The sequence below is a fragment of the Acartia tonsa genome, unplaced genomic scaffold (assembly GCF_053477335.1).
Source record: "Acartia tonsa isolate MP-2025a unplaced genomic scaffold, ASM5347733v1 sca9, whole genome shotgun sequence".
Taxonomy (NCBI): Eukaryota; Metazoa; Arthropoda; class Copepoda; order Calanoida; family Acartiidae; genus Acartia; species Acartia tonsa.
In genome coordinates, this window is record NW_027649603.1 from 47,455 (window position 1) to 57,002 (window position 9,548).

A 9,548-nucleotide genomic window follows, 5' to 3' on the forward strand; every position below is an offset into this window, starting at 1 on the left:
AACAATGGAAGGAAAAGCAAGAAGAAGGGAAAGAAGAAAAAATAGGAGGGAAGATAAAAGAAAACTCAAACAAAATAAAACTAAAGAAAATGTCTTTGATGTTGTAACCTGGAACGTACAGAGAATGCCACTAGATAATTTTAACAAAAGGAAAGCGAAAGCTGTAGCAGAATTTGCAAGGAAGAATAAATGGGACGCTGTTTTATTGTCGGAGATAAAAGCTAAAACAGGTGGTATTTATTGGTTAGGACAAGATGAGCTACTGACCGCCATCATATTCACGGAAAGAGCCGCCATTCTATTAAGAGACCAGCTACTTCAACTTTGGTGTGAAACTGGTCAAGTAACTGTAAGAAACGAGAGGACAATATCAATTAAAGTAAAGGACCTAACTTTAACGGCCACATATATGCCAGTGTGGTCTGGAAATAATGAACAGGAGATAGAGACAGCCAAAGAAGATCTTAAAAGTCACGTAGAAAAAGTCAAGAAAGAAGAAATATTATTAGTGGGTGGAGATTTCAACGCCCACGTAGGTCAAGGAGAAGAGAGGCCAGATGTCTGCGGCCGTTTTGGACTAAGATCATCAAATAGACAAGGGGAAGAACTCATAGATTTTTGCCAAGAAAACAATTTAGCCTATGTTAATAGTTATTTTCAAAACAAAAGAAGAGGAACATGGTTTAATCCAGCATTAAGAAGGTGGTATGAACTGGATGGTTTCCTGGTGAAAAGCAATCAAAGACACAAATTGGTACAAAAACTTAATGTGATAAACGAAATTTCATTGTCAGATCATAAACCGGTGAGAGTCAGAATAATTTTAAACAAACCAAAGAAACATAACAGACCAAAGAAAAGATCGCCCAAAATAAGATGGGAAAGATTAAGAGATACAGAAGTAGCCAACAATTATCGTGAGAAAATAAATAACATTGTTGAAGAAGCTGAAGATGCCAACAACAATCAAAATATAAATGACAGATGGAAGGAGATAACGGAAACTACAATCAAAGCCGCAACAGACGTGTGTGGAATTGAAGAGAAAAAAATAGAGAACCCATGGATGATAGACAAAGAAGATGAAGTGAAAAGACTAAGAGATAGGATTACTGTATGTGTAAATAGAAGAAATGAATTGATGGAGAGGTCGAGACAGACAGCAGATGATGAAAGACTACAGATTGAAACAGATCTGAATAATGCCAAGACAGATCTGAAAGAGGCCAGAAGTACGTTACAGAGACAGACAAGACAGTGGGAGAAAGATTGGTGGGAAAACATAATCAAGGAGTGCCAAGAAGCTGGAGAAAAAGGTGACTCTGGAACCTTATATAAAACTCTAAAAAAACTTGGAACTAGAGGCTTTAAAACCGCTCCTGAAACCACCACAATCACCAAAGAAGAGTTTAAGGATCATTTCCAAAGAATATCTAAAGATAGATTTGAAAATGACCCAGAGATTATTTTCGAGGCTGTTGACAAAATGGAGGACCTAAGGAACAGCGAAGAGGCCAGAAGGTGGGCAATTCAGTTGGATGAAACACCTTCAAGAGAGGAGATTTTAACACAAATGAAAAAGATGAAAAATTCGGCACCAGGCAAGGACGGAGTTCGACTGATTTACATACTTCAAGGTGGACCAATTATTCTGGAGAAAATTGTGGACTTGATACAGTTTATGTTTGAGAATGACGCCATAGAATGGGAAGTAGAGTTGAAGGAAGGACAAGTCATACCTCTGTTTAAGAAAGGAGACCGCAACAACACCAACAACTTCAGAGGGGTTGTATTACTGGCCATGGGGTCCAGAATTCTAGGCAGAATCGCGGCAGATAGATTAAGAATCTGGTCAGAACAACTTAATCTTCTGGACGATGACCAATCTGGGTTTCGAAAAGAAAGATCTACGGCGGACGTAACCCAGATTATGTACAGGATCCTGGAGGACACAGAGGATCTGTTAAAGAGGCTGGAGGCCAAGGGAGAGACTCTACCTGAAGACTCGAGACCCTCAGCAAGATTATTAGACCTAAGAAAAGCGTACCCAAGAGTTAATAAACCAGCTCTATGGAGAATATTAGAAAAGTGTGGAATGGGACCAAAATTTTTAAGAGTGCTGAAAGATCTTCATGAAACTACGTTCTACCGGATAAAAAGCAGAGAAGGAGAGAGTGAAGAATGGACCACAGAGAGAGGATTAAGAGAAGGGGGACCTTCCTCCCCCAACTTTTCAACATATACCACCAGGTAGTTATGAGACAGGGTGAAAAAGCTAGAAAAAGGAAAGCTGAGGAAACAACCTGGATTATGGATTAAACTATAATTGGGTTCCTGGAAGCTGTTTCCCTAGCCAAGGCAGATGGGAGAAAGGAAATTCAGAGGCCAAGAGAATAAAAATCTCCCAAGGGCTTTTTGCCGATGATACAACAGTCATTGGAAAAAAGAAAGAGCTGAACAAGGTGTCAGAGAAATTAAAAAAGTGATGGACAAGTTTGAAGAGCGCAACAACAGAAGATAAAGAAGAGTTCCTAGATTTTGGTAAGGCTGAGTGTAGAAAAACTCGCGTCCTAGGTTGTTTAATGGGCTGGAAAGAAGACACAAACAACAGGATCAAAAAGGCTGGAAGTGCATGGATAAAGGTAAAGCATCGGCTAAAAGAACAAAAATATCCAAAAGTCTACAAGCAAGAATTATAGAGGCATGCATAGAATCTACTATGTTGTTTGATTGCCACACCCGGACCTGGCAAGTTGGGGAAATTCTAAAAATGCAAAGGACAATGGACAAAAAATACCGCTATATTTGGAGTAACAAAACAAAACCACCACTTTTTCAAATGCAGGAGGAAGAAAAGAATATGCAAGATATCCGTAATGAACTAAAGATTAAGACATTAAGATACAAAATAGAAAAACGTGTACTCCAAAGGATAGGCCATGTTATGAGGATGGATGATTCCAGAATGACGAAAGCTGTAATTCTTGGATGGTTGGAGGACTTGGAGACTATAGGAGAAAGTTCCGGGCAAGAAAAGAAAAACAGTGCTATACTGGAAAAGAATCGTCAAGGAGGCGGGCATGGATTGGACTAAAATCGGTCAAATAACGAAGGACAGAAAGATCTGGAGGAAGGCTGTGAAAACCAGGATGAAATACCTGGAAAAATGGGAGAGGAGAAAAGGAAAGAAGATTCCAGAAATGAGCGGGCACAGGAACCAGGATCCAGGTACAGTCCTGTCACTAGTTTGCCTCATATGAAGGATGTGGCAGAATATGCCTCACAAAAACAGGAGTGACGAACCATGAACGTAGAATACATGAAATATCTAGTCAGAAAAAATGTTCAAATGTGATAAATGTGATAAAAATTTCCTAGGAAAATCAAACCTAACCATCACAAGAAGGTCTGTACAGGATTAGTGGCTAGAAATGTTAATAATAAGAAATGTGATAAATGTCTAAAAGAAGTGTCTGCATCAAATTTTGCAAGACACAGAAAAAAGTGTGCACCTGAAGAAAATAGAGGTCAAAATACGACGACGGCCAAGCCAAAAGTTCCATGCGACAGGTGTGGAGCCCAAATATCATCAAATAACCTGGCCAGACACAAACGACTAAACTGCTTGTAAGAAGATGGGGAGTATCTTTCGAGATAGAATACCCGAGACAAGACAATGATCATGAATGATACCACCTCCCGTGGCGCAAGTGGGAGCCCCCTCAGTGGTGGCAAAGAAGACCAGGAGCTAGAAAGACAACTGACAAGTCCCATGGGACCTTCACGAGAAGAAAACAAGGAGACAATATCCTCAAGAAAAATGGAAATACCAATAAGAACTCAGAACTGCAAGCACATGCAATCATTTGGGCTGAAGAGTGAGATTCTTGTCAGAGTAGCCACCATAGATACAATTTTCAACTTGCCTTGACCACTGCAGCGAGATTAAGTGTCCCACTTGTAAAAACTCTGGCTTGATGGTTCAAGATGAATTTACAAAAAAAATTACTGGATGAGTTAGCCCCTCACTCGTTTACCAAGATATAAAGGGGAAATCAGCTACTGACCAGAAATTAAAGATGAACCCATTGAGGTGATTACTATTGAGGATGAGGATGAAGAAGGCAAGGAAAACATGATCAAAGAAGGGAGATCAAAACCAGCAACTTTGCAAGGCACAGGAGAACATGCGGGGGGCAGAACCCCCCACCACCGGAACCAAGACCTCCATCCAGAAGATCCTGATGTGACATCTGTGGGATGATGATCACAGTAGCAAACCTGGCCAGACACAAGACGTTAAAGGCACGAGCAGTAGGCAGTGTACTATCGGTACAGAACGCCTCAGAAGAAGAAGAATCAAGAATGGTACCGCCTTACAGTGGGCCAAGCGGGAACGCCCCCTCGAGGGTGGCAAAGAAGACCAGGAGGCTCAGAAAGACAAGTCCCATGGGACCTTTGCAAGAAGAAAACAAGGAGATGTCTTTTTTTGCAACAGAGGGGGGGGAAGTCCCAGCCAAACTTCCTCTCTCTTTAAAAAGATATTGGCGTAGGTCCATCTGGGCATGGGGAGAAAACAACATTTCCCCCTTTCCGTGTCTGACGGACAGACAGAAAGACGAACAGACAGAAAGACGAACAGACGGCCATTTGTCTTCAGTGCACTTTATTTTTTACACCTCCCACATATTCTGTAATTTCCCCCTTTAGCAGGGGATATATATGAAGATTATACAACCCTGATTATACAGGATCATAAGGGATAAGAGAATGGCCGATAAATTGATGTTTATGCATAATAATGATAAACTTTTCTGTAAATTTAACTTATTAGTTGAAAAGTTTAGACACTCCTATTTAAAACCAACCAATCAATATTTTTAAAAGCACCGAAAAATCCAAGTCAGCTTATATATAGCATATTAATAAACCTTTGGGTACCATATTAATATAGAGTCCAATTTCCCCTCCCTCCCAGGGTTGAATGTTAGTTCATGTCACCTGTTTGCTGAAATTTGGAATAGTTTCACCATCAACATTACAAATCTCATCTGTCACTTCAGGCAACTAAATAACATCAAAACTAGTTTTTAAAAATAAAAAAAATGTTCTTTGATGTAAAATCATACAAACCATAAACATCTCTAAATCATTTCCTAAAACTTACAGGCTAAACAAGTTTAAAATTAATATACAGAAACCTTGCCCTATATAATGACCTTGAAATTAATGAAAATAAGTACAATATATCGCAGTTCCAAGCAGACTCCTTTATGCACTCCACATTTGAAAATATAAAAACCATGAATATTAAAAATCTCATTTAATACTACTGGTAACTAAATTAAACAAGATTCAGGGATCTAAAGGGATAAGACGATATCCGATAAAATGATGACACGCAAAATAAACCTTTTATAGATTACAATTAATGGTTGAAACATTTGGTCTCTCAACTGAATGAAACAACCAATCAAAGTAAAATTAAAGTCCCCAAAGTTATAAAGCCAACAAATAAGAAAACGTTATTATAAAACTTTGGGAGCTAGTATAATAATGTCCCTATTCCCTCCCTGGAAACGTTATCATTAGACAAATGGTTCTTTTGTAGCATGACCGACAGACCAACCAACCAAGTCCATATCAAATGAAAATTATTATGAGAAATCTGCACAAAAAATTACCAAGTCTTCGTCCAAGTTTTTCTTTTTGTCCTTGAATATGTTGATGAAGTGAGAGGCAGGATAGCGGATTATCTCTGAAAAGATGTATATATTATAAATGGGCTAAAACATGCAGTTGGACTTTAATATCAAGACCACTAAGGACAAATATAAAACACGGAGTATTGGGACGTGTGTTAAGGAAAAGGGAAATAACACCCCCTTATAAAAAGAATTTACTAAAAATATCAAAAAAAACTATCCCCCCCCCCCCCCAACCTAACTACCTGGTAGAAAATTAATTTTCTTTCAAATATATGTCTTATAGATGTAGATTGAACTGAAAAAATATGCAGTTCACTAGATTGATGAAGTTAAAATGCACTTCGCGGAACTGCCCCTTTTCTTCTATTTTTTAGGGTAACGTAGTCAATCTAAACATTTTAGGAGGGGAGAATTACCCTTCCAAACCCGCAATTCGCTTCAAGCACTATTTTATCCCCAAACCAAGTTCAGACCCCCCCCCCCCCCCCCCGACCTAATAAAAAAAGCTTGGACGTCATTAGTCCTTAACATACCTTTCTGTACTTGAATCTCATTCTGGCAGGTGAAGTTACATTTGTGTCCGGGGGCGGGAGGCCAGTTTACACTCCTTAAACAAAACAAGGATAGAGGAATCACAAAAAATCGTATTATTTAAAAAAAACATGTAAAGTGCCACTAGAGGCCTCCAGGGGCATAGCCGCTAGTGTTCAATATGAGAATTAGCTTTATTTACAAGGTTTTCCTAACTCCACCCAGGAGAGTTGGGGGGGGGGGGGGTGACAGTGGGCTGTTTATTACACTAGTCCCTAAAGTTTTATAATAACTTTGGGGACTTCAACTTAATTTTCATTGGTTGTTTCATTAAGTTGATTCATAGAGTTCAAACGTTTCAACCACTAATTGTAATCTGCAGAAGGGGTAGATAACTTTATTTATAATAATAAGTGTAATCTATTTATCGTCCATTGTCTTATCCCTTAAGATCCCTAGCCTTTACCTTGTTTTGTGGATAGAAATGTTTGTTACACCAGGGAGTTCGGTTTAACATGCTCTAAATTAATGGATTTTTTATTACTTGGAACTTACACCACATTTTCATGTTCTATAATAAAGTAAAACTCGCAGCGGGCTAAAATAACGACCCCCCCCCCTCCATAACTCCATCCCCTACCCTCCTACTGAGCACTTAATATATGTTTAATTTTTATTGAGATTCACTATTGCAAGTTTTGAATTAATATGTGAATTCTAACATACCCGAACCAACGGACAAATAGACTGACCCTAAATGTAGAAATTTTTTGCTTTTTAAGAGAATGAGAACAAGCATAAAAACAAAGCTTAAAAAGGTTGATAATCTAATATATTAATAAATGAAGAAACGCTTTGAAAGATATACCATATAATATTGTTAAAAAATTTCTCTATTTTACTATTTACTCTCGACAGCATGAATAAAATAAATGTTTGCTGTCAAGATCTCTAATACGGCAGCATACCTGATTTCTGGAAAAATCTGGCTGTATATCCTTGATGGGAACTTGGGTTTTTCTTTCTATCACATACCCTAGGACAAACACATTTTACATATTTAGTTTTTATTTGTGTATGTAGCCCTGCTGATTCTCTGAAGTTAGGATTCAGATGCACACGGTGATTGGAAGTGAAAGTAGCGAAGCTGTATGTATAATTGAAATAAGTTTTTAAAAAGCAGTGTTGCGGAACCGGAGCCGTAATTTTCGTTAAAAAACGGCTCCGGCTCCGGACTAGATAAAAAAAGAGATTTTTATGAATTATAATTTGGTAACTCTGTTTTGTCATGTGCAAATGCCCCTTTTAAGTTTTCAAGTCCATTTTTATCAAAAATTAAACTTTTAAAACCTTCAAAAGTCCAAAATAGACGTGGGAAAAAAAATATGCCGAGTTTTTCTCGATTTTAGGCCGGAGCCACCATCATCACAGACGGCTCCGCGGAGCCGGAGCTGGAGCCGCACCAAAATCAAACGGCTCCGCAACGCTGTAAAGTAAACCCGCAACCGTGGCTTAACGTAGTGCATCCGCTCATAGTCGGAGAGGTGATAGGTTCGAATCGAATCTAAAATACATAGGTAATACAGATAGTTTGTGACTTTCAGCAATTATAAGTTTTCCAATTTCAGGTTGTCAAATCAGTCCAGCAGCGAGATCTTTACCTACAGCCTGATACTTTTATACATACTATCGGCTTCGCCCCTAGCCTCTAGGGGCTTTGCCCCAAGAGATGGTAAAAAAAGTGTAAGGTGAAATTTGTAAAAAAAATATTCCACAAAGGAAATCTTCTACAAAGGACCAAGGATATTTCTTACAAAAAAAAAAATAAAAAAAAAAAAAAAAGGCGGGGACTTTTTTGTTTTTTGGGGGGGTTGGGGGTGTCCCACCCCCAAGAAAATAGCTTAAAACCACCACAGGACCAATAGGTATATACCCTGAAGAGTAGAATCCAATCGGTTCAGTGGTTACCGAGATCTTAAGGGGACAGACAGACGGACAGACATCAAGCTACTTTGTATTATAGACTAGCGGCATCGCCCCTAGCCTCTAGGGGCTTTGACCCAAGAGGTGATCAAAAAAAATTTGGCAAAATTCGTAAAAGGACCAAGGAAATCTTCAGCAAAAAAAAATAACGGGGGGGATTTTTTGGCTTTTGGGGGGTTGGGGGTGTCCCACCCCTCAAGAAAATAGCCTAAAACCACCACAGGACCAGTAGGTATATTCTCTAAAGAGTAGAATCCAATCGGTTCAGTGGTTACCGAGATCTTAAGGGACGGACAGACGATCAGACAGACGGACAGACAGACGGACAGACATCGTTCTACTTTGTATTATAGATATGGATTAATATTACATGTAATTAAGATTAAATTGACATATTTTTTTAATCAATTAAAATTACTTTTAACAAATCCTATATTTTTTTCTTTCTTACCTGATTAGTGACTGGCTGGGTTTGTATCTGATGAAGGTTATTTATCTAAAATAATGGATATAGAATAAGACGAGAGGGGGAATTTGTAAATTTAGATTGCTAATATGAACCTCATTTATTGGTTAGTTCGTTTATCCTGTAAAAGGGGAGGGAATTGTGTAAAAATGCGGTGTATCGTTATTTTAGACAGCTGCGAGTATAAATTTTTTAGAGTACATAAAAATTTGGTGCAAATATATGATATCGATTCCTTAAATACAGTTTATTAGAAGCTATTTTTACAAGTTTTCTTACATTAAGGCAAAAAGCAGGAAACGTTAGGGATAAGACAATTGACGATAATTTCAAATTTAAGTTATAGCTCCCAAACATTTATATACATTCACTCGACTTATAGAAAGCTTCACTGTAAAGCAGAATCATATCGGTACAACAAACGAGATCTTAAAGACAGGCATCCTACTACTTTCATAAAGGAATAAATACCTTAAAGTTACTCTTGTAATTTTCAAGACTGGAATTTGTTGGCGGATTTATTTGATTGTTTTGCTATACAAGATTAAAAGAATATGGAACATGTATAACTGGAGGGAATATTGGGCTGTTTCTTACACTAGTCCCCAAATTTTTTACTTATTCGTTGACTTAACAACGTAGGGTACTTTTAGTATATTTTGATTGGTTGGAATATTAAGTTGAGTTGTCAAACATTCCAACCACTAACTGTAATCTACAGAAGGATTTATATTGTGTATTAACATTAGGGATGTACATCAAGTTATCGGCCATTGTCTTATCCCTTTAGAACCCTGGTTGGTAAGCAAGGTTAAAAGGAATGGTATAATGAACATGTAAAACAGACAGGGAGGGAGGGG

At 38.1% G+C, this 9,548-nt stretch overlaps 1 long non-coding RNA gene across 1 annotated transcript; it reads right to left on the minus strand.

Moving 5' to 3' along the window:
* Positions 1–5,000: 5,000 nt before the first annotated feature.
* Positions 5,001–9,222, minus strand: LOC145311632 (uncharacterized; the record flags this gene model as incomplete). The annotated part of the gene is made up of 7 exons (XR_013876713.1): positions 5,001–5,067; positions 5,685–5,758; positions 6,242–6,315; positions 6,706–6,759; positions 7,208–7,275; positions 8,673–8,718; positions 9,160–9,222. It is a non-coding gene; the product is annotated as an uncharacterized LOC145311632 (long non-coding RNA).
* Positions 9,223–9,548: the final 326 nt, after the last annotated feature.